The sequence below is a fragment of the Chionomys nivalis genome, chromosome 23 (genome assembly GCF_950005125.1).
Source record: "Chionomys nivalis chromosome 23, mChiNiv1.1, whole genome shotgun sequence".
Taxonomy (NCBI): Eukaryota; Metazoa; Chordata; class Mammalia; order Rodentia; family Cricetidae; genus Chionomys; species Chionomys nivalis.
In genome coordinates this window covers 32,962,204-32,987,734 of record NC_080108.1, presented here as the reverse complement: position 1 = coordinate 32,987,734, position 25,531 = coordinate 32,962,204, and the positions used below count along the sequence as shown (strand labels likewise).

General features: G+C 35.4%; 1 long non-coding RNA gene across 6 annotated transcripts in view; it reads right to left on the bottom strand.

Moving 5' to 3' along the window:
• LOC130865073 (uncharacterized) overlaps positions 1 to 25,531 on the bottom strand; it is a 134,080-nt gene that overhangs the window by 104,951 nt on the left and 3,598 nt on the right. For all 6 annotated transcript variants that reach the window (XR_009056070.1, XR_009056072.1, XR_009056068.1 and 3 more), the window contains exons 3-5: positions 3,479 to 3,534; positions 2,534 to 2,642; positions 1,955 to 2,024 (exon numbers count right to left, since the gene is read on the bottom strand). This is a non-coding gene — a long non-coding RNA (uncharacterized LOC130865073). The remainder of the gene's footprint in view (positions 1 to 1,954; positions 2,025 to 2,533; positions 2,643 to 3,478; positions 3,535 to 25,531) is intronic.

Sequence of the window (25,531 nt, the reverse complement as noted above, 5' to 3'; positions counted from 1 at the left end):
TATATCATTGCTCCTCTTAAAACTATGGTACTTATACCAGTTTGTTATAATATTAGTATCTTAGATACAGGTACTTAACTCATTAATATAGTTATTATTTCATTCTAATCATCATACATTTTTAAGGTCAAAACTTCAGCTAACAGGAATATAAAATATCAACTCATTTTTTTTCCTTTCACCAGTTCCTTCAGAAGTCATAATTTATCAATATTTATCCTTAACTAGGGTATGACTGATTTGATACCAAAGACATCTTCCAATTTTTCACTCTTTTTCCAGTAATGTAGATATATGTCATGGACAGGAAGGCAATCTGTGCCCAATCTAACAAGCTAAACAACTCATTGTGGACAGGTAGAGAGTGAGTCAACAAGCAGTATCTTCACTGGCAAATTCCATGAAGGAATATGGTTTCTCACTCTGTTATAAATATTTATTGTTATACCCACAGGCAACATAAGTTCTACCTCTCAGAAAAAAATCCCAACATATTACAGCAATATTGTAAAATATGGTATTTATCAATATTTTACATTATTAGGATCTGACAGTCAGTCTTGTAAACCATTAATATAGCAATAATATCTACTTATAATCATGCTAATATGTTAAAGTCAACAACTAACAGGAATACAAAATATCAAGGTAAAATGCATGATTTCTTCAGCTAATTCAAATGTTATAATTTGTCAAAATTTTGTTCTTTAGAGGGTAATACTGGTTTTATATGCATAGATATGTCTAAATTTTTACTCTTAAATTTTTTTGAAATGTAGATATATATTTGACAGAAAGAAAAATATGCCAATTGCAGCAATCGAGCCTACTCTACATTGTTAGCGAGAGAGTGATTAACACAATCAAAACTTCATCTGCAACTTTTCTGAAGGAATATAATTTCTAACTCTGTCCTAAATATATTATCCATAGACCCACAAAAAGCATTGGCTACAACTTCCAGAAAAAAATATAAAATAGATAAATTTAAGGTATTAATGAGCAAAATTTTAGAAATCTTTTTTTTTTTTTTTTTTGGTTTTTCGAGACAGGGTTCCTCTGTAGCTATGAAGCCTGTCCTGGAACTAGCTCTTGTAGACCAGGCTGGTCTCGAACTCACAGAGATCCGCCTGCCTCTGCCTCCCGAGTGCTGGGATTAAAGGTGTGCGCCACCACCGCCCGGCAAATTTTAGAAATCTTAAATGCCAATTAAAATTAATTAAAAGTAAAGAAACAAGAAAAAATAATTAGTGTAATAACATTCCCTATTGAAATGTCAAAAAAGATGGAAAACTCTCTAAAAGTAACACAATTAGCAGAAAAGCCACTGTCGAATATTGGAGGTTATGAGAGAAAGGATCATTTTTTCTGTATAGTTATATTGATAGGCCTTTGAAATAGGAAAGGTCAATGCTAAATTGGGTATACAAAATCACAACAGTGTTTACTCAGAAGGAATACTGATGTATACAACTGTACTACACAATAAAATATAATAATTTCTTTACATAGTAGGATTTATTTTGACACTTTTACTATAGATACTATTTTAAAAGGTGAAGAAGAATGAGAATAAAATAACATAAATACAGTACTCATGTTAAACTATGTTAAGAAAGTGTACACATGCATTCTTATATATGTATAAATATAATTATGCATAGTCAATCTCATACATGTACACATCCATAAACTTATATAAATATTAGAAAGTAATGGAGATGCTTCATAGTATATTAGGAGACAGACTGTAAAACTGAACTCCTTATACTATGAGGGCTATCAGATTTTCTCACTGGGATTCAAGTAGTATGCTATTTAATTTGTTTATTGGCCATTTCAAAATTATGCCAATATGATGTAAAGAACCTGTTTTGGAAGTTTCTATGTCTTTTAATCATCATAGAATGTCAGTACTTCTGCTATTATTAGTAAATTAAATGGGATTACCTACTTGGGCTATAATTGATGATTAATCCTGAAATTAGCATGACCAAAATTCTTCACTCTCATTAGCTACATGCCTGAAAAGAGAAAATAGTAAGAATTCTTCAGATATATATTTTCATAGTGGCCAAAAAATCAAAAAAATCAAGTAAATCTTGTTATTAAGACTACATGATGGAAGGCATAACTCAAACAGCCTTACTGGCTAGGAATCTAGGACTACAATGATGACAGACTTACATAAAAATAATATATTTTATTCTCCCAGAGTCTAATGAAATATTAATATGCTCATTTGACCCTCATCAGAGATTTTCCTTTGGCACTAGTTGGAAAATAATATAATGATGTACAGGGAAGGTCTTTCTATAGAAAATAAGAGCCTGTAGAAGGAACTGCGGGCAGGCCTGCTTTTCGACCCTCCCGGCTCCTGCATGGTTAGCTTTACACCCAAAATAAAAAAACACAAATTGTATTCTTTTAAACACTGCCTGGCCCATTAGTTCCAGCCTCTTATTGGCTAATTCTCACATCTTGATTTACCCATTTCTCATAATGTGTGTAGCACCCCGAGTTGGTGGCTTACCAGGGAAGATTCAGCATGTCTGACCTGGCTCCTGGCTTCATGGCGTCTGACCTCACTTCCCTTCTTCCCAGCATTCTGTTCTGTCTACTCCACCCACCTACGTTCTTACCTATCAAGCCAAGCAGTTTCTGTGTTAATTAACCAAAGAAAACAACCCATAGAAAGAATATCCACCTACATCAGAAAAATCATAACAGATTGAAATGGAGGCTCTTGATTCCAAAGTACCAATGTTTTCCAGTCTCAATATTACTAGCAGACATACGCATTTAGTGTCTGAGATGAATGTACAAGGTAAGTTCTACACTTTTTCAAAGCATATACAACAAACACACAATAACAAAGCTATCTATTGTGTTAATTATTTTCCAGGGAAGTATGTAATACCTAGCTGCCATCATCAATAAACACTTGATTTCCAAAAAAGCTCAGGCTGTCTGATTCCCTAATCAGGAATGGGCATACAGTTTGAAAGTATCATGTATATGGGTATTTATATGCACATATACAAAGACTATGTCATATACTAAAACCTTAAGGGAATTATTTCTTTGCAGAGATTTCAGTGTTCAAGACAGAGATAGTGGTGCCACAATTTTAAAGAGGAGAGGTTTCAGAAACAGGAATGGACATGATGCAAAGACCATAACAGGTGACTCCAAACTAATACTGGAAATATACCAGTACCTAACTGCTAATTACCGTGGGATTTTCACATATAGCTGTCAAGAGCAGTCTGTCCTGTCTGGACCAATTTCAGCTATAAATATTTGCAGCTTAGAGCTCGCATATAGTCAGAGCCTGACTAGGAACGACCCACTATGCTGACAATATTATTAGTTCTCCTTGCCTCTGAATTCTCTGAAGTGTGTGCATTTAAATTTTCCCCGGAAAAATGACGAGAATGATATCAATTCCACCAATAGGAACAAAGCCTGTGGTTACCTTGGAGATCTGCGTCAGAGCTGCTGACTCATTTCTCCCTCCCATCTCAATGTTTGCTGCGACAGAAAAATATGAAAGTGGAAGCAGATGGCAGGAAATAATGTAGTTTACCTAGGACCAGAATCCAATTTTCAAAAGGGAAATCATTATGAGGTAAGTAGGAGGTGATCACATATCTGAATTCTTGCGTCTGTAATCTGACTATCTACCTGAAATTTCCATTCCTCCCTGCTGACGGCTGATTGTGACACTGTGCTGCCGATTGCAGCTTACTGGTATCACATTCAGAAATGCGATGACAGAATCCCTAAACACGTATTGCAGAATCTAACACTTGAAATTTTCAGATTCCCAGGCGCTGAGGCTATTTGCCAACATAACAGTTGTCGCAGTGAGGCTTCGAATGGCTCATAAAATCAGTACATTTCAGCGTTGTCATGAATAGACTTGCTAAGAAAATCGTCATTTCAGAAAATACATAATTTAAAGCTAACCTTTGAATCGCAGATTTTACTGCTGAATCAGCCGCGTCGGTCTCTAGCACATTTCTTGCACTGCAAACAGAATCAGGTGACTCTCACAAATTCCTTGCTTTTCCTATTGCTTCTGTATCCTGCAGGTCTCTGAGACACATTTTCTTCTCTGGTGTTTTTTACAGTGAGGCTTTGACTAAAGTCCAGCTTTGAGCAGGACTTTAGTCAAAGCCCCACTGGCAAAATTCCTCAGTGCAGATCTTTTTATGCTATGTAGGAACCAATAAGCAGAGAGATCTCATAACAAGGACCGGAAAGCACAGGACTGCATCTAACTTGATGATCTCATCCAGAGCTGATGAGTCATCTATTTCTCCCTCCTTAGCTTGTATAGGGAAAAGAAGCAGAGCAACTGACAGGGGAACACAGGATAAAATGTAATTACCAGGCATTTTGCCTCCAATTAACAGCCAATGAAACTGGCAAAATGTGACAGGTTGAGCAAGCTGGCAGCTGTTTTTGCCTAGAATCTACCTATATACATGGAAGCCTCTATTCCTCTCTGGAGATTTTTGATTGTGAATCTGTGCTGCCAATGTATCTGGCTTCTGATTCTTTGTGATTTTTTTTCTCTGATTTTATATGTGGTTTTTTTATGCAGTCAAATTATAATTAAATAGGTTACATATTACTATATTATGAATTATATACAAATAAAATGCAATTATATTTTTCATGTAGTTTAATTAGAATACATGATATATTTAAATTGATTAGAATGCTATAAATGGAAGTGGGTGGATTGTAGAAAGAAATGTAGATTTTAAACCCTCTCCCACATAGACTCAACTGTAATATTTAAGCTCACAATGTCTTAATGATAAAGAAATTATTTCAGTTTAATTGATTTCAGAAAAAAATAAATATTTTGAATTGTTAACATTTGTGTTTGCTTGCTTTAAGGCTTATTGGTGTTTGCACATTTACCTTTGCATGAAGCAGCCTTCATATTTTTCTTACATGAAATCAATATACATAAATATTCTCTAAATAATAATTTATAGTCATTTATTTTAGAAAAACTAGATTTAAAATATTAGTTCTCTCTAAATCTCCTAAGCAGTTTTAAAACAGATATATATATATATACATATATAATATATATATTATATAATATATAATATAAGAATTTATTTAACTAAGTTTTATGTCCACCAATTTCAAGCCATCTATTGTTACATAGTACCTTTCATAGCAAGCTACTCTGAAAATAATTGTAACATTCCTTTTCAATTATTTAAACACATTAAATAGCCCCTTTAATAAGGGTTCAGTTTCATTTGTCCTTCCATAGGCGTACTAGGATTTTTGAGCACTGGATAAACTACAAGAATAATGCATTTAGTGCCAGTTTTTGAAATTTCATTGGGGCAAAAGTTCTTTTATATTAATCAAATACTGGTTAAGTCCAGATGTTTATTAGAACTAGAAGATATGAGATTGGACTTTTCCTTTGATTGTAATGTGCTTTCTAGCCTAGCTGGCCATGAATACTCAGAGATCTTCCTCTTTCTACACTTCTCTAATATTCTGTAATTGGAAATGCCAGCATGACTGCTTTAGAAAATGAGTATTGTGAAAATGTCTTCTAGGTTTCTTAATTTACAAATGAACAAGTTGTTGACCGTCAAAGGTTACAATGTAACAAAAAAAGCAAAAAAAAAAATAAGAAAAAGACTATAACTCACAGACTATACTACTTACTACTCTAAAGATCATGAACCATATCAAACTCACAGAATTTGAGATGGTTCTGTAACACCAACGTTAAATTATCTTTTCTGAATAGTAGATGATAATGTGAAAAAATGGGCAAATGTCTGGGTTCTACCACTCTCATCCTTATGAATATAGTATAATTAGAACGGAATGGAGGTAAATCCATGTCCATCAAAAAAACCAGGATAAAAAATTGTGGGTATATTTAACTAACGGGGTACTCCTCAGTGATAAAAGACAATGACATCTTCAAATTTCAGGCAAAAGAATGAAACTAGAAAACTCCATCCTGAGTGAATTAACGCAGATCAGAATGATGAGGATGGTTTATAGCCAATCATCAGTGAGCACCAGATAAAGCAAAGTGTAGGAAACCTAAAGCCCATGACCTCAGACAAGCTAAGTAACAAGGGGAACATAAGGAAAAAAAAAAACATTCATTCTCCTGGCAGCACCAGTCTATGACCCAGGGCATGTGTGGCACTGAAGATATCCATTTGGAGCTTGGCAAAACTGGCCTTTGTGCATTTAACTCCCCATGTCTTGACAATGAAAATATTCACGATGTCTGAACTGGACAAGCATGATCAAAGAAAAAAAATGCCAACCTTTGCCAAGACAGAGTAAGATGAATTTAAAATTTTTCCTGCCTATGAAAATGGTCTGTCAATGACTCTAGGTCTCAGGAAATGTTATTTGCTCCAATGTTGAAAATGAGACTTTGGGTGATTGCCTACGTAGCCAGTTGCCTTTGTCATTTATTGCACATTTAAAAGTTGCTTCTTTGTACTTCATGTTTACTAAAGTAATATTATTTTCCTCTCCGGTTTCCAATAGGGTTGAATACTAAGTACTCATAGTTACATTCCTCTTGGCCAATCCATTTCTGATATAAGACTTAGTTCCATCGGCTAGGGGATTTATTGAAACATTTAGGATACATTTCTTTCTGGATATTGTTTATGATGGGTATAAATCTTTTTTTTTTTTGGTTTTTCAAGACAGGGTTTCTCTGGTAACTCTAATTTTTATACTTGATATCTATGATATCTGTTCTTATTTTATATAGTTTTACATTGGGTTTAAAACTCTCTTATTTAAACAAAAGGGAGAGGTGCTTTGGGAACTTCTTAAGACAATGGTTTTGGATGCTGGGCCACTTAGACATGGTCTTGGAATACTATAACAATAGATCAAGAAACATGGTCTTTCTCCCTCTTGTCAGCCTGATTTTGTTCCCTGTTCCCTGCTCATGTAGAGGACTGTTGATCTGCAGTGCTACCCCTAAATAAGGAATCCTTTATTTTACTTTATCCCAAAATGATGTGGGACTACTTTATCATGATGCTCTGAAAATACTGTTTTTGCTTGACTGTAGTACACATTTAATCCAATAAGAACTTTGCTTCTTTGCGAAACTTAATTGATTTGAAACATGGAATATCCACAAGTAATGATTATAAGATCCACAAATAATGATTATGACATGGTGATTAATATTCACAAATTCATCATTAGTTTTTATTGCACTATAGGGTCTAGATCAAGGAGGGGAATATTTGAGGCAATTTCTAGGGTTTTTTTTAGTTATCCTATTAGATCATGAAAATCAATCAGTTTCTGGTCATAGCAAATGTTCATTTCATCCTGGAATGCAAGCGTAAATATCATAGCACTCTTTATAGATTTAGAAGTTTGTAAGTCCTCCGTGATCAACAATTATTTGGAACATAAGACCTGTAATAAATAGCCTTCATTATTCACAATGTTGGAGCCTCAAAAATTATGTTTTCATACTTTATGTACGATATAATATGTACAGGCAAAATCTTTTTGGAAACTTTCTTAATCACCTTGGTGAATTCCATTGTGCCATATTCTACTATGAAATCCTCAATGATACTTTGTACACTTTGTGAATAAATTTTCCACAATTCTTAAAACACACTTGAGTGCCTCTTAATTAATAACAGTTGTGAGGCTTGATCTACTTGTGTCACCCCTGACAATGGGAGAAGGGTCTGTCCATGCTGTTGCGCTGGTGCTCTGCTCTGTAAACTATTCCCTATACTGGATAGCTTTACTCTGCCTAAATACTAGTGGAGTCATTAACCATATCAATACATATAAAGGTCATTTACATGCCATAAAAGTAAAAAAACACAAATAAGGAACCAGATGCTTAAAAAATAGAAAATAAAAAATGAGATAAAATAGAAAGCAATTATGCATTGTAAATTAAAATTAAATTACTTTTTTATGAACCAATAATAATAGTAATGATTAGCTCTGTGAAGACATATTGAAGAAAATTTATAAATATTTTCAAATTAATCCCTCTCAACCTTTGCTTTAGTCTGTGTTTTTGTGTCAGTGACAGTGGGCATGTTTTGAACTCCTGTCAGTCAGAAATATAGCCTGCATTTTTACTTGTCAGAAATTCTACATGTCACTCTAAACTGAACAGTGACATAATTCTGAGAAGTAGTGAGATTCACCAGTGTTCTGATTTCATTGTAACAAAACTGATATTTATTAGCTTAACTAGGTGAAAGTTTCTCCTTTTTTCTCTCTCTCAAAATCAGCCTTCAACTAAGGATGAAACCATTTAATTATAATTGCTCCTTTCTATAGAGTTCCATTTAAAACTCATAATATTATTTCTTTGTAACCTAGTTAAGGCTTTATTAGTAAAAATTGGCTGGAGGTATTTTTGTGGGTTGAAAAGCATTTTCTGTCCCAATTTATCCACACATCTTTGCATATGGATGCATATTCCTCAATCTACAGGTAATTCACTAATTTCAAAATCTTCACCTCCTGCATTGCAATTTGCAAAATGCTCTCTTTCTTAGATATGTCTGCCCTTTATTAGAACGTGACTCCCCTTTAAAGAAGCCAGCATCCTGAAATAAGGCATCTTGTTAGAGATCACATGCCCAATGTCAACCAGATCAGCATAAGAAATGTCATACATCACAGGAGTTTCTTCACCCTGGGGTTTAGCATAGAGCTTTTCATCATCACCACTTACATTTCAGAAGAGATTTGTGTCTTTCTTTTGGAGTGCTTGATTTTAAAATAATCAAACAGGAAGAAAGCATAGAAAAAGAAAAAAATGGGTAATACAAAAATAACTTGGTAAGGAAAATTCCAAAATTTGAAGTATGACCATAACAAGAAAAGATAAAATATCCTTACAAATGATGTCTTCATGAGAAAGCAACAGCATTGTAATGTTGAGGGTAAGCATGCTGGTTAATATGCACTAGAGTGTCAAATAATAGCTTTTTAAGCCATAAAAACATGATTTTATACCAATATTACTCATACACAGTTGTTCAAAGAGCTAAATATTTGCAGTGTTTCTTCTAATTACACCTGATTAATGCATACTACTTACCATTATTCTTGAACTAAAAATACTTCATGGCATGTGCAGATTCAATTTATATCCCAAGGAAGAGGATATCTCATTTAAAGACAGCTTATCGTTAGGAATAGATCTGTTTTCAGAGGCTGATGGCATGTATCTTAATGCCCTAACTTGAAATAACCAATCAGAAACTTGATTATTTACAATAATGCCTGGCCGATAGCTTAAGAGTATTTCTAGCTAGCTCTTAAATTCTAAAATAACCCATCTCCACTCTTCTCTGGATCACCATGAGGTCATGGCTTACTGGCAAATTTCAGCACCCATATTCATCTTATTGGCACATAGTTTCTGGCAGCCTTTATCAGGAAATGTTAAAGACAGTTCCCACTATAATGACCGTTTGTCAGTCACTTTCTTCCATGTCCTGCAGATTGTCTTGCAGAACCTTTCATAAAGCAGGATACTTTAACGACTGTCTCACTTTCTTTAGTCACTTTTAGAAGTCAATTTATGTGGGTCCAGCATGTATAGTTCATACAATATATCATTAAGTAGTCCAGGCAAAAGCAGTTTCTTGCCCAATAGCTAGCAATCTCCATAAGGAGCCTGCTAGATGCCCATCTTCCTCTTGAAGTAATTGGTGCTACCAGGTGTAGATGAGTATGTGTCTCATTGTTATAAAAAGGCCTAAGTTTTGAAAACATTTTAAATACCATATTCTGTTAGTCTTTGAGAAGCTTGAATTACAACTCTTTTTCTGAAATATATTTCTGTAACTCTAGAAAAGCTAACTAACCTGACTACAAACTTGACTAATATAGGTGACTCTATATTAAGCTATATTTCAAAATTATACATTATATTTTAAACTAGCTGCACAATACAATACCTTAATCAAGAGCAGAAACATATATATAATGATATATATATAAATTGATCTTAAATTTATATTAATAAACCAAAATCTATACCAATGCATATCTCTATAGCATATCACTCTTTAAATGTAACCAAATTTTATAAAAATATTTTTGAATTTGGTCATGATTCTTTCCTAACTTCTTCCTGCTGTTTATTGGGCTAAGTATTTGGAGGAGATTATTTAGACCTTAAGTGAAGAGAGCTGCGTGGATCGGCACCTCATGGTGCTGGCTTCCGCCCTCCACGATCCCGAAAGCGAGTGCTCTCTGTAATAATCAACTCCTTATGACTAAGGCCTGACTTATGCTATTACACAATGATTGTCAGCTGCTTGCATATGCGTGGACCTATGGACAGTGCCCACATGGCAATCCGGGGTTGGCGGCCTGTGCCTTTTAAAGGGCAGGGAGATGTTTGCCGAGAGAGAGAGAGAGAGAGAGAGAGAGAGAGACAGAGAGAGACAGAGACAGAGAGAGACAGAGAGAGACAGAGAGACAGAGACAGACAGAGACAGACAGTGACAGACAGAGAAAGAGACAGACAGAGAAGAAAAAAGAGAGAGAGGGAGAAAGGTAAAGAGAAAGAAGCTGAATAAAGTCCTGAATAAACTGCTTAGCAAGAAGAGCTCCGGTGTTGCATCTTCCTTGCTGGACGAGGCGGCCGCAACACTTAAGTACATCTTTTCCCATTAATCTTGAGAAATCCACAGGTTTTCATTCTCTCTGGAAAGGAAGGAGAACCTCTTTTCCAAAGCAAAATATCTTTACCTAGAACCAAATTTTGAAGTCAAGATACCCATAAATCACATATTTCGATTAGATTAGCACTACATACTGTGAAATGTCTTTCTGTACTTAACTAATTCACAGTCAAAAATAATACACAATAATATACATAAGCCAGTTTCTCTGTGTATTTTTCATCTTTATATGACTTATTTTTCTTTACTTATTTAATCTATGACTATCTATACTCTGTCTACTTAAATACTTTATTTTTTTTCAACGAGTTGTTTCTTTTTATAGATATAACTGTTTTCTGACCAGAAGCATTCTAAATGCTAAGCGGACAAGGCTAGGACTAACTCTGCCATATTGCCTGTCAGTTCCACTCAATCCAACATGCTGAAAACTTGTTTAATGCCTCTGAGAGCCTTTCTCTCAGACCCAGGTCCAGGCTTGGGTCTCACCAGATATATGTTGCCATTAAGTAAGTTGCAGCACTCTGTTCACAAACTCCAGTTAAATACTCTGTAGCTAGACTACCAGAAAGAATTATAGTTGATCCTGAAACTAGCATGAACCAGGATGCTTTCTTAACAAGTTTTGAAGATTTTATGCTACCACTGAGTCAGGAAGCCTTCTCTGAAATAAAAAAAAAAAAAAAACAAAAAAAAAAAAAAAAAAAACAAAAAAAAAAAAAAACATTCCTCTGCTTGCTACTAGCAAACAGAGACCACCCAAGAAAATGCTACTACCAAAAAGCCATGTGTAAATCTATCCTTTTTGTCTAGCATTTTTTTTAATCGTTCTCAGGTTTTACGTGGATATAGTTGACCATGTAGCTAGTTCATTCCATGACCATCCTGACTTAAATAATAACTAAGAAATTTTATTCTTTGAGTACTAATTGGCCAATTGCTTACTTTACGTGTGTTGTTGCTAGCTATTTTATCCTAAACTAACCAGTATGCATGAATCTGTTCATTAGTTCGATAACTTACTGGAAAAGTTTTGGCAGGTGTCTGCTGAGGCATTTGCCTCTTGCAGTAGCTACTTGGCGTCTCCTGGAAACTGCCTACTCACTCTGTTATTTCTTTCAGCCTGGCTTTACTCTGTAAAGACATTGGTTGAAGCCTATTTTTAATTAGCCAATGGCAATAAAACCAACTCAAAGCATACATCACCTCTCACTTCAGGAGAACATACTAAAGAGAAAAAAAAATAGTTTAGGAAATAAGAACTCCAACAAAAAACTAAACAAAATCAATTAAAAATCGAAAATTGTGTAAGCACAGTGACAACAGAAATTTTAATGCTGACACAGCTTCAAACACTCTCAAATTCCCACACATAGCAGGAAAGGTATGAACAAAAAATTCATGTGAAATCAGAAAACATCAGCTTTTACTGTAAAATAATATTGATAGTTATAAAATTCATAATGATAAGCTAAAATGGTTACATATAATCCCCACATTCCTTATATAATTTTGATAGTTGTATATATATATATGTGTATGCACAAAATGTAAAATAAGTTCATTAATTATTGAATTATTTGACATTATCCAATGCAGATATTTTACTGAAAGTATCAGGAAGAATTGTGAAATAATATAAATACTGCACTTACACATGAAATTCTAAACTATATAAAGCAATTGTACCCATTAATAAATAAATTATATATATATATATGTATGTATATGAGGAAACCCTTATATAAATATATATGATACATAAACTTACATAAATATTTGAATGTAACTAAAAATATCACAATACAGTTGGTGAGATATTATGAAAACTATACCTCCTATACTATGAAAGAATAGGAGAATATTTTAACAAAGTTACCAATACATTGTTATCAGACATGCTTTTTGGATAAGGGCATTCCTATAATTCTACACTCAAGCTAAAAGAGCATTTGAAAAACATATTTGCACCTCCAAATTTGAGGCAAAGCATCCCTTTTTGATGTTCCTATCATTTATTTCGTCATAGCACAGAAATCTCTCTGTTGCTATCAGAGGCTCCACAGGAATTGAATACATGAGGTACGACTGAAGCTGAACTTGCATGATAATGGCTTGAATGAGCAGGAACAAAATTTATCACTCTTATGTGCAACATGGCACAAAATCAAAGATCATGAACAATCTTCAGATATTTTTTTGTCAAATTTGCCCCCAAATCATGGGTGAAATGAAGTAAATATGAGGATTATGATTAAAAGCATGGTTTGGAAAGAATACCACACACGTCTTTAATGGACTAAAACCTGAGACTAAAGAGATTACAAAACTATAGAGAATTTTTTAATTTCTGTTAGAATCATATAGAAATAATCTGACTCCTAATCATATATTCTCATACCTAAATATTTGTGCATCAGCAGAAACTCACCAGAAATATTACTTCAGAAACTAGATAGGAAATAGCTCAGTGATGTGAAGAGAAGGTCACTCAGGGTAAAACCCCAATGCATATAAAATAAAAATAAAATTTAAAAGAATTAAAGTGTTGTATGCAAATGAAAATATGATGCTCCATTTGATAGTATGTACAAAATTCAAGTTAATTTTCCCTGAGTCTATCAACATCCATCACCTAGATCTCATCAATGGAACTACTTATTTCTCCCATCAATGCATGAATTCAGAGATTTGGATGTGGCTGTTCTCCTCTTCCTTTGATTACATATGCCTGTGATGCTTAGATCCCTCAGGTTAACTCTAGTTTTTCATTGTAGTTTGGCTTTTGAAAATCTTAGACATATTTGTTATATTAGTACACAGAATAACATTGAGAATACCTAGAGCTATGCCTTAAACTTGTGTATTCAGATGAGTAATGGAAATACTACTACCTTCTCAACCTTTAAGGTACTCAGTCCACACCAGGGATGACTTTAGGCTTCTATTTTTGAATGTCTACCTATTTTCTACATAGGTCCTAATTGTACAAAACTACAGTTCTTCATCTCTTGATTGTTTCACACAATGGAATAAGGATGTGGTTATTTCTAGGCTGTTCATGTTAAATTTGGGAGCATAGTGAAAATTTGCAGTAGATGTTATCCAAACAAGGCATAAACTTGTCTTTCCCTAGATTGCTTTATGATGAACACCTTCCATGAAATTTCTAGCTGTCCTTAAGTCTGGCCACAGTATCATTCCCAGAAATGCTGTCTTTCTTTCAAGAATTTTTCTGCTATAATTAGAAGTGACCCAGATAATGTCTATACTGCTTCTCACACCGCATTCCCTTTCACATCCAGCACTCATATTTGTGACATCCAATGAGACCGTCTCTGGTGACACCAACACATGCCTAAGGGCCGATATGTGATAATGCAACATTGACTGCTACTTATTACTATACTGTCTGGTTTTGGTCATAAGGATGAGCATCTGAGAAATGGAATATAGTCAGAGCATGACTAGTAAGGACCTGCTATGCTGAAAGTGTTATTAGCTCTCCTTGCCTCAGACAGCAGGAGCGTGTGCTTTCAAATTGTTCCTGCAATATGAACCAAAGACAAGAATGATCTCCATTCTACCAATAGGAACAAATCCTGTGGTAACCATGGAGATGTCCATCAGAGCTGCTGCCGCATTTCTCCCTCCCTTCTCAAGGTATGGTCCGGCCGAAAAAATGAAAGTAAAAGTGGATGACAGAAAAAAAAAGGCAGTTTATCTCAGACAAGAATCCAATTATCAAAGGGGAAAGCACTGCGAGGCAATTAGGAGTTGATCATATATCCCACTTCTTGGGTCTGTATCCCGCCTCTCTTCCTGAAATCCAACATTTCTACCTGCGGATGTCTGATTATTATTCTTCGCTGCCAATTCCAGCTTACTGGTATCACATTCAGAAATGCCATGTCATACTCCCTAAACACACTGTGGAATCTGCCACTTGAAATTTTCAGAATCCGAGATGCCTGAAGCTTTTCCCCGATAGAGCAATTATCATAGGGGGTCCTCCAGTGGTGTATATGATCAGTATATTCCCGGTTTCTGTCAGGTACTGACTCCCATACAAAAATTTGATTACAGAAAGTGAATAATCAAAGGCTAATCAAAAAATCACAGATATTAAGGCTCAAGCAGTGATTTCAGCGACTCGAGCACATTTCCTGCACTCAAACAGGAACAGGTGACTATTACCAGAAGAACGGGAAATCTCAGAAATTCTTTGCTTTTACTAGGTATCTATAGCTTCTGTCTCCTGCAGGTCTCTGCAACAGATTTTCTTTCTGAGTTTGTTTATAGCCAATCTCCTGACTAAATTCCAGCTAAATGCTGGACTTTAGCCAGGAGACTGGCTGGCAAAATCCCTCAGTGCAGACCTTTTTATGTTATCTAGGAACCAATAAGAAGAGAGCTCTCAAACCTGAAAGCACAGAACTGCATTTTACATCGTGATCTCATCCAGAGCTGATGATTCATCTGTGGCTCCCTCCTCCCTGTGTGTTGTAAAAAGAAGCACAGCCATTTCAAGGGGAACACAGGATAAAATAAAATTTACCCTTTCTTTTGCCTCCAGTTAACAACAGACAAACCTGGCTAATTATGACTGGTTGTCACAGCAACATTACAGCTGCTTTTGCCTAGATTCTAGCTGTATACATGAAAGCCTCCATTCCTATCTGTGGTTTTTTGATTGTGACTTTGCGCTGTCCAGTGCATCTGGCTTCTTATTCTTTGTGATTTGTTTTTGTCTATTTTTATCTGTTTGTTTATGCAGTTGAAATGTAATTATTTATGTTTTATATACTACATGTAATATGTAATATATAAATATAATATATGATTATAATGGTTCATGTAGTTGAATTACAATGCATAATATACTTAATTAAGTCCATTAGAATGTTGTATAAGGCGATGGATGGATTGTAGAAAGGAATATTGATTTTAAGCTCTCCTGAAATAGACCTGACTGTAATAAAGTATCCCGCTGTGTCTTAACGATAAAAAATGAATTCAAATTAATTTATTTCTTTAAAAAATTAATATATTTATATTCTTAATATTTATGTTTGCCTGTTTTTAAGTCCTTATTGATATTTGCACCCTCACCTTTGCAAGAAGCTACTTTCATAATGTTTCTTATAATATGTAATTAATATACCTGAAATATTCTCTTGATATAAATTTATAAGTATTTGTTTTAAAAATCCACTAGATTCCAAATACTAGAATTCCTCTCAAAATTTCATAATCACTATTAAATCTGAACCATATTTTTCTATCTTTAATGTATACAGAATATATTTAAGGAAGTTGTATGTCATTTTATTATAAACCATCTATTGGTACATGAGTGCCCTACATGGAAAGCTATGCTGATAATAATTCTATATTTCTTTTTCCATTAGCTCAGTACTACAAATAGCTACTGTGATAAGGGTTTGGTCATTGTCCTTCCTCTATGCATAGTGCGTTTTTGAGCAATGGATATACTACAAAAATTATGCATTTAGTTACAGTTGTTGGAAATTCATTAGCACAAAACTGCTTACATATTTACCAATAGTGATTTCATACAGATATTTATTAAAACTTGTGCAATTGAGATATGTTTCCTCCTGTGAATAAAACGTTCCGTTCTAGCCTAGCTGGTCATGAATACTCAGAAAACCTCCTGTTACCACATTTCTCTAATGTCCTGGAATTGTACAATACCAGCATGCCTGCTTTAGAAAACAAATATTCTAAAAAGGAATTCCAGGTTTGCAAATTTTCAAATGAGCATATTCCTGACTATTTCAGTTTCCAATGTAACCGTGAAGGCATAAAAATTAAGATAATGAGTATAAATCACAGACCACACAGTTAACCACTCTAAAGATCATTGTATTCTACTTACTCACCAAATATGATATGGTCCTCTGTAAACACCAATATTAAATTATCTTTTCTTAATAGTAGATAATAATGTCAAAAAGTGGAAAAATGTCTGGGTTATTCCTCTATAATCCTTAAGCATATAATGTAATAAGAGCAACATGGAAGAAAATCCATGGTCATTGGCCAAAAATAGATTTTTAAAAAATGCAGTCACATTTACACAATAAAAAACTATTCAGCAGTAAAAACAAAGATATCTTGAAATTTGTGAGCAAATGAATGAAAATATAAAAATCCATTCAAAGTGAGGTAACCTAGACCAGAATGATGAGGATGGTTTGTACCTAATCATGGGTGAACAACAACTATAAAGCATAGAATAGGGAACGTATAACTCAGGACCACAGAGAAGCTAAGTAATAAGGGTAACATTAAGGGACAAAATGATAACCCTGGGAAAAGAAAAAAGACAAATATCATGAAAAAAATTGGGAAAATATGGGTGTGGTAAAAAGGAAATGCAGAAAGTAAGGATAAAGAGAGTAATAAAGAGGAAAGAACTGGAAGTAACAGGATTTTAAAGATTGGTGAGTGAAAGAGATAGCGAGGAAGGAAGAAGTTAAATTCATTGACAGAAACATTATGGGAATAGCTAAACCATGGAATTGGAGGAATTCACAAGGATGATCACAACTTAGACCCTAAGTAATAGTGGAGATGGTACTTGAACAGGCCTTGCCTTGTTGTCAGATTGATGACTATCTTAAATGTCATCATCATAGAACCTAAATCTAGCAAATTATTGAAGCAGATGCTGAGATCCACAGTTGATCACATGGCTGAGTTCCTAAAGCCCAGTTGAATAATGGGAATTGTAAGAATACATCCAAGAGAGATCAAGGTCGTGGTGGGAAGGCCCACTGAAACAGCTTACCTAGGCTGATGGTATCTAGGAACTCTGCCTGACAGTGAGGGACTAGGATACTAACAATCTAAGCACTCTGAATGTGAGGGAGAGTTATATGACTGGAGCAGACTGTGGGCCCAGGATTGATTCATCCTGCATGTTCTGATTTTAGGGAACCCATTCTCTGGAATTCTATCTAGCAAAGCCTAGATATAGTGGGAACAGAAAAAAAATGACATGTTCATATGAAATAAAATAATAAAATTACATGTATTAGAGATATGTCTATTTTTTTTGTTTGTTTGTTTGTTTTTTGAGACAGGGTTTCTCTGTAGCTTTGGAGCCTGTCCTGGAACTCCCTTTGTAGACCAGGCTGGCCTCGAACTCACATAGATCCGCCTGCCTCTGCCTCCTGAGTGCTGGGATTAAAGGCGTGTGCCACCACCACCCTGCTAGTGATATGTCTTTTTAAGATATCATGTAAATCATATGAAAACAAGTAACAAAAATACATTAAAAAGCAAAAGAGAGCTTTTACATATAACTTACATTATATTGTGGGATTCTCAACTTGGTTATAAGCTAGGATGCTTGGAACTAAGGTGTTGCTACAGAACATTGTGCCAAGACAAAAGAGCATTTTGCCTAGTGTGTGGTTACTTCCTGTTTGGAGATGTGTGGATGAAATTACTTTGTTTGGTCTTTGTATCATGGCAAGGAAGTCTTGCTTCACACCCAATTTTATATTGAGGTACATAAGAACTATGAATAATAAACTTGAGACAGATCACAATATTCACTGGATGCCCTACAAAATCTATAAATTTTCTCTTGTTAATGCCTATCTTAATCTTAATCCCAACTGGGAATAGTTCAGTCAAGACCCTGAGTGATGGCTCCTCAGAAGTGAATCTTAAGTATGGCGGTATATCATTATGGATACTGCAAGTTGAGAATCCCACAGCTGTTAAGTAAAGAATAAGTTATTGGAAAAAAATTAAGAGTGAACATGGGTTGACTAACATGGGATTATAGTTGTAAATAAATTTGAAATGGGGTAGAAAATTAGTAGTTAACTTACTATGCAATTGCTTGGAGATATCTTAACTTTATATTATTTAAAAATAATGACATCTTAAAATTTGCATGCAAATGGTTGGAAATAGAAAACACTATCCTGAGTGAAATAACCCAGACCCAAAAATATTAATAAGGTATTACTCACTCATTGGTGAATTCTCGCGATAAGCAAAGGATATTGTGCCTATAGATCGTGATCCTAGAGAAGCTAAGTAGTAATGTGAACCCAAAGAAAAACATATATAGATCCTCCTGGAAACTGGAAGCAGACAAGATCATCAGGCAAAAGTTGGGTGCATGGAGGTGGGGGATGGGGAAAAGAAGTGAGAAAAGAGAAGGGGAGGGTTGTGGAAAGCTTGGGAAAGTGGGATGGTTGAGATAGAGGGAAAATGGATATGTGAGTAAGCAAGAAGATATCTTAATTAAGGGAGCCAATTTGAGGTTGGTAAGAGGCTTGGCTCTAGAGGGGTTCCCAGTTGTCCATGGAGATGTCCCCAGCTAAGACCCTGGTCAGTAGAGGAGAGGGTGTCTAAACTGGCCTTGTCCTGTAGTCAGACTGATTACTATCTTGAATATCACCATAGAAATTTCCACAGGCGATAGATGGAAATAGAGACAGAGACCCACACCAGAGCACTGTCCTGAGCTCCCAAGGTCCACTTAGAGATATTTTAAAAGCTAGATCAGCTCATGTGTAACAGTTTCAAGAACAGGAATTTTTAGAATTTGTAGAGCAGCTCTGCGTTTGATTTTCCGAGGATGGTATCTTGGAAACACAAAAAATGAGGTGAAAATTTAAGACCATTATAACCTGGAATCAGCACAAAGTATTCTATTAATTTGTGGGTACTTATAAAGTAGAGTTTGGATTTTCACCACGATAGGTAAAAAGTAGTTCCGCCTGCAATGGTCAGAAGTGAGACAGGTCACTCCGATCCACCACAGGAGCTGTTAGATGAGGAAACATTTATAGTACTGTGTGATTATGATCAGCCTGTGCCTAGAGAGCTATAGGACGAAGGCACTAAGTAAAAGAATAAGGAGCACTGAAGTCCTTTGCTTCTGGTGAGGAATGCTGACAAGTAGAAAACGGTGAAAAATTAAGCAGGAGCAAAATTTTTAAGAGATATAGCAATATCACTTTCACACAATTAGGAAAGTTTGTATATCTCCTCTTATCAGAAAAGCACTCCTCTTCCTACACAAGGACTGGTTTAGAGTAATCAATGGTGTAGAGACCTCCTGGAGTAGTGTAAACACTCAGATTTAGTTGTATGTCTCTTCAGCAAGCTAGTTTCAGAAAAGGTACCAGCTGAGGAGAGATAGAATAAATGTTATTAGCAACAGAGCAAAGATATGTGCAGAAAAAATAATAACTTAGATGTCCTGAGCCCATTTGAACAACTCAAAGAATTAAAGCAACCTGGACATAGTTTGCCTTCAAATGGAGACTATCTGTTGTGGGAAACCAAAAATGCAGAAAAATTGTTGGGCCACAGATGAGAGAAATCTGACCCAAAAAATTTCCATCTCTTTTCATATGCTTACTGGTGAGGGACATTATATAAAAATAAATCAGCAATTAAATTTTGAAATAGCAGCATATGCCCAAGTTAATTCAACTGGAAAGAATGCCTGGAATACAAAAATTGGAAACGTGGGGTTGGTGGAGAGGTGGGGGTAAGGGGAGACGAAGAGAGAAAAGTGAGAAGGGGAGGATGGGGAGAGCTTGGGGGAATGGGACTGTTGGGATGGAGAAAGAGTGGATATGGGAGCAGGGCCGTATATATCTTAATTAAGGGAGCCATTTTAGGGTTGGCAAGAGACTTGACTCTAGAGAGGTTCCCATGGGTCCAGGGAGATGTCCCCAGTAAGATCCTTGGACAGCTGAGGAAAGGGAGCTTAAAATGGCCCTATCCTATAGCCATACTGATGAATATCTTGCATATCACCTTAGAACCTTCATCTGGCGATGGATGAAGCTAGAGACAAAGACCTACATTGGAGCACTGGACTGAGCACCCAAGGTCCAAATGAGGAGCAGAAGGAGGGAGAACATGAGCAAAGAAGTCAGGACCTCGAGGGATGCGCCCACCCACTGAGATGGTGGGGCTGATCTAATGTGAGCTCACCAAGGCCAGCTGGACTGGGACTGAGGGAGCATGTGATCAAACAGGACTCTCTGAATGTCATGGACAAGGAGGGCTGACTGAGAAGCTAAGGACAATGGCACTGGGTTTTGATCCTACTGTATGTACTGGCTTTGTGGGAGCCTGGTCTGTTTGGATGTTCACCTTCCTGGATGATGGGGGGAGGACGTTGGACTTCCCACAGGGCAGGGAACCCTGACTGCTCTTTGGATGGGAGAAAGGGCAGGAGGGAATGGGGGGAGGGGGAAATGAGAGGAGGATAGGAGGTGGAAATTTTTAATTAAAAATAAATTTTAAAAAAAGAGTTAGCTAGCCGGGCGGCGCACGCCTTTAATCCCAGTACTCGGGAGGCAGAGGCAGGCAGATCTCTGTGAGTTCGAGGCCAGCCTGGTCTACAAGAGCTAGTTCTGGGACAGGCACCAAAGCTACAGAGAAACCCCCTGCCTCGAAAAACCAAAAAAAAAAAAAAAAAAAAAAAAGAAAAGAAAAAGAAAAAGAAAAGAGTTAGCTAGAGCAAACAGTACTGAAAAAAAAAAAAAGAATGCCTGGAATAAACTTTTGTCTCCTGGATAGCAGACTGAAGAGTAATATAAATTTAATCAGGGAACTGATGAATTGTTTACGATGATGTACTAATCAAACAGATTAACAGGAGATACAGAATCTGAACGTTTGAGAGACGAATAGCAAGAATATGACAATAATATTGCAGTTATTAATTTTGCTTTGAGACCATTTAGAATGAAAAGTATTTCTGATTACATATGAATATGTTCAGATATTGGACTCTTATATAATCAGTGCATAGCTATGACTTCTTCCTTACATGAAAAATAGTTATAGACGTTATCCCTAACAATGAAATATAGAAATTGGAGATTGATATAAGATTCAAGAAGAGTTAATTAGAGTAATTACTGCTTCCATTGCCTTCTCAATCTTCTGTAATGAAAGAAGCCTATAATATTGTTTTAGATTTAAAAGATTGTTTTTTTTTTCTTTCCCTGGGTTCCTCAAAGTTGTCAAAGATTTGCATTTAGTGTTTCATCAGTTAATTTCAACAATCCAATTAGAAGATATCATTGGAATACCTTGATTCAGGATATGGCAAAAAAGATTTACATTATGCCCGAATTCTGTTTCTCAGGCTACACAAATTATTAGAGATCAATTTCAACAAGTTTATATCATCCATTAAAGGATGATTACTTGCTTATCCTTATAAAAGAAGTAAAGTTTGTTTGAAATATCTTGTCAACTTCAGGTTAATGCTGTCCCTGAAGTGTTAGTAATTTCCCCAGAGGGGAAAAAAATAGTTATCTTTTGAATATTTGGGATATATGTTGTATCCAGAAGAAATTAATCATAAGAAATCAGAAATCAAGAGAGAAAGATGAAACACGTTGAATGACTTTAAGAAATTACTGTGAGGTATACCAAAACCTTGGTGGCTTCATGGGACCCACCAATCCCTCTGCTTATCTGTGACATTTGTGACACTTGGTGTATTTTTGGGACAGTTGTCAGTGAGAGAATGATTTGTCCCTGTGGCTTTGGCTGACACTTAGAAACCTGGTCCTCCTGCAGATTTGCATTTCTCTGCCTAAATATAGGGAAAGGTGCCTGGTGTTATGGCAAGTTGTTATGCCATGTTTGCTGGTGTCCGTGCGAAGCCTCCTTCATACTGTGAGAATACAGTGGAGAAACAGATATTGTCCAAATGTAGGGGTTGAATAGGAGGGAGAGTAGAGGCTGCAGTCATGTTGGAAAATAACAAAAGAAAATAATTAAATTAAAATAAAAATAAGTGAATGCCATACAGGGAGGAAACATTAACAAGAAAAAATTTTCTATAAAAAGATAATGAAAATGGTAAAATAATAAAAAAATCATCGTTCAGTCTCATACATCAACATTAAATTTCTTTTTTATGATCTAATAACTATAATAATTATTTTGTGATATATTGATGAAGAAAACTTGTAAAATATACTAAAATTTCTATTTATAAACCTTTGTGATTTCTTTGTGTGGGCATGTTTCTTTTTCATGCTGTCACAAGTTCCTGCTCAGAAACTTTACCTGGCACTCTCAAAAGGACTCTGACAGCATTATAAGCAGTGGTGATTGTCTTTCTAATGCTATAGTTTCATTCTAGCCAGGTTAATTTTGCATTAGCTTAAGTATGTTAAAGTTTCACTTTCCCAGACAAAAAGCCTCCACTGAGGGAGAAACACTATAACTAAAATTGTTCTTTTCTATTACTGGCCCACATGAATTTCATATTTTAATTTGTTTGTAAAGTCGTAAAGGTTTAATTAGGCTAACTGTCTCAAATATATTCTGTTCAGTCGAAAAGTACTTTCATCCAGATATTATCTATACTAATTTTTAAGAATATTTGCCTTTTTCAATATGGATGGAATTCAAAAATATCATATTCTTCTTCCCATGCATTATAATTTACAAAAATTGTCTCTTTTTCCCCAGATATCTGCTCTCTACTACCATGGATTCCCAGTTAGGTGCTCAGCATCCTGGTTGCAGGCATCTGACTTTTCAAGCATATGCTCACTTTCTACTGGAAAAGCATAGGAAATGTATTACATCATATAAGCTTCTTCAGCCAGGGGTTTAGAATAAAGTTGTACACAATCAAATCCTCGGGTTTCAGAAGAGATCTTGATGTTTTTGTTTGGGATTTTTATTTTAAAAGGAATCAAACTTATTATACACAACATAGAAAAAGATAAAAGTAAGAAAGCAAAAACTGATTACTAAGGAAAAAGACAATGATTAAAATATGAACAAAATAAAACAAAATAAGTATGTAGTGAAGGCCTTATGAGGAAGCAGCAGCATATGTAATATTGGTGCTAAAAATGGTATATGCTTACATTATTTAAACCCTCTAGTGCCCATTGTTTTAAAAAACCTGACTTCTCAAATTTTCATGGGATCTGTCTCATAGAGAAGTCTGGAACAGCCTGCCTTCCTTGGGACAATGTATATTCAGGGTTAGCTTGTAGCCATGAGAAGCTGATAAGGGGGAAGTATTGTAGGTATAGGAACATTTGAATTTATAGGCATTATTGGCTTGCCTATATCAAGATATTTGTAGAAGCCGGGCGGTGGTGGCGCACACCTTTAATCCCAGCACTTGGGAGGCAGAGGCAGGCAGATCTCTGGGAGTTCGAGGCCAGCCTGGTCTACAAGAGCTAGTTCCACGACGGGCACCAAAGCTACAGAGAAACCCTGTCTCGAAAAACCAAAAAAAAAAAAAAAAAAAAAAAAAGATATTTGTGAAATCTCAATGGAAATTTGGCTCAGATGGTCCTGAAGTCAAGATACACATTCCTTCTCAACCCTTTTTATTTTTTTTATTTTTTTTTTTTTTTTAGTTTTTCGAGACAAGGTTTCTCTGTAGCTTTGGAGCCTGTCCTGGCACTAGCTCTTGTAGACCAGGCTGGCCTCGAACTCACAGAGATCCACCTGCCTCTGCCTCCCGAGTGCTGGGATTAAAGGCGTGTGCCACCACCGCCCGGCCCCCTCTCAACCCTTTTTAAATAGAGTCTAATAATAAATGATCGATAAGTTTTTGCTCCATCTAGGCAAACAAGAAAGGGAATTCATGACGGATTGTGTGTACCAATAATAACTAGTTCTGTAAAGTTGAAGAATACAATCTAAGACACAAAAAGCTGTTTGCCATGTTGCATTATTAAATTCAAAAGAGTTCAGACCAACTTTAGCTTCTTCAAGGTTACACAGCTGCATTTTTTGACCTACAGTGTGGTGACTGTTTTGCTAAGACAAAACTGAATTTTGATGTAAGGCATTTTTATTTGATATTTGGAGATATGGGTAAAAGAATATTTTGTAAATTCTTTTTATCATGGCAAGAAATTCTCTTGCATTCCTCTTCCCCACATTTCAGACATAATAACATTGAATAATAAATTTGATACAGATCACATATTCCCTGGACCTCACAACTCTGTTTCTCTTGTTGATTTCTATCTTAATTTTCAACATTTCTCTCAAGTATGGACAAACATGTCAGCCAGGAACCTGAGACTTATATATTATTAAAATACTAGGTAGATGCAGATGTTTTTAAAAATAGATTATTTGCAACTTGTTGGTGCAGTCGTTTATTAAAACTATCTGCTTTGAGATATGTTTTGTTTTTCCTTTGCTGAGGTTTGCCAGGCTAAATGTAGTAAACAGAAAAATTAGTACTATAATCTTTCCTGTTACCGGGTTTTCTTTATCTTATTTTAATATTTGTAGTGAGGGAAATTTTACTCTTTGAAATTGTGTTGCTGTGTTTACTTCATATCACAGAATGGGAGATGCCACATGACTAAGAAAAAAGATTTTAGTGGGCATTTTAGGAAAAAGCTTTGGATATAAAAGTTGGGGAATATAAAGTGCACATTTTAGATGTTGCTATATTCTGAGTTCAAACTATACAAAGCAGTTTTATGGATCTAGTTCAAACATTGGTCCTTCAAATAAACTTAACATAGCATCTAACTGCAAAGTCATTTGAAATTGATTCATTCACAGCTTCTTAGTCAGAGGTATCTACCCTCCATATATTCATTACCAAATAATATAGAGTCATATTTATGATCTCTTGAGAGTACATTGCAAACTTTCCATGTTGATATGCTTCCAAATGCACATGATATATTCTAAATTTTATCCTATATATTAAGGCAGCTCCAGATCAGGTCTAAACCTGTGGCATAAAATTTAACATACACTGCTTTATA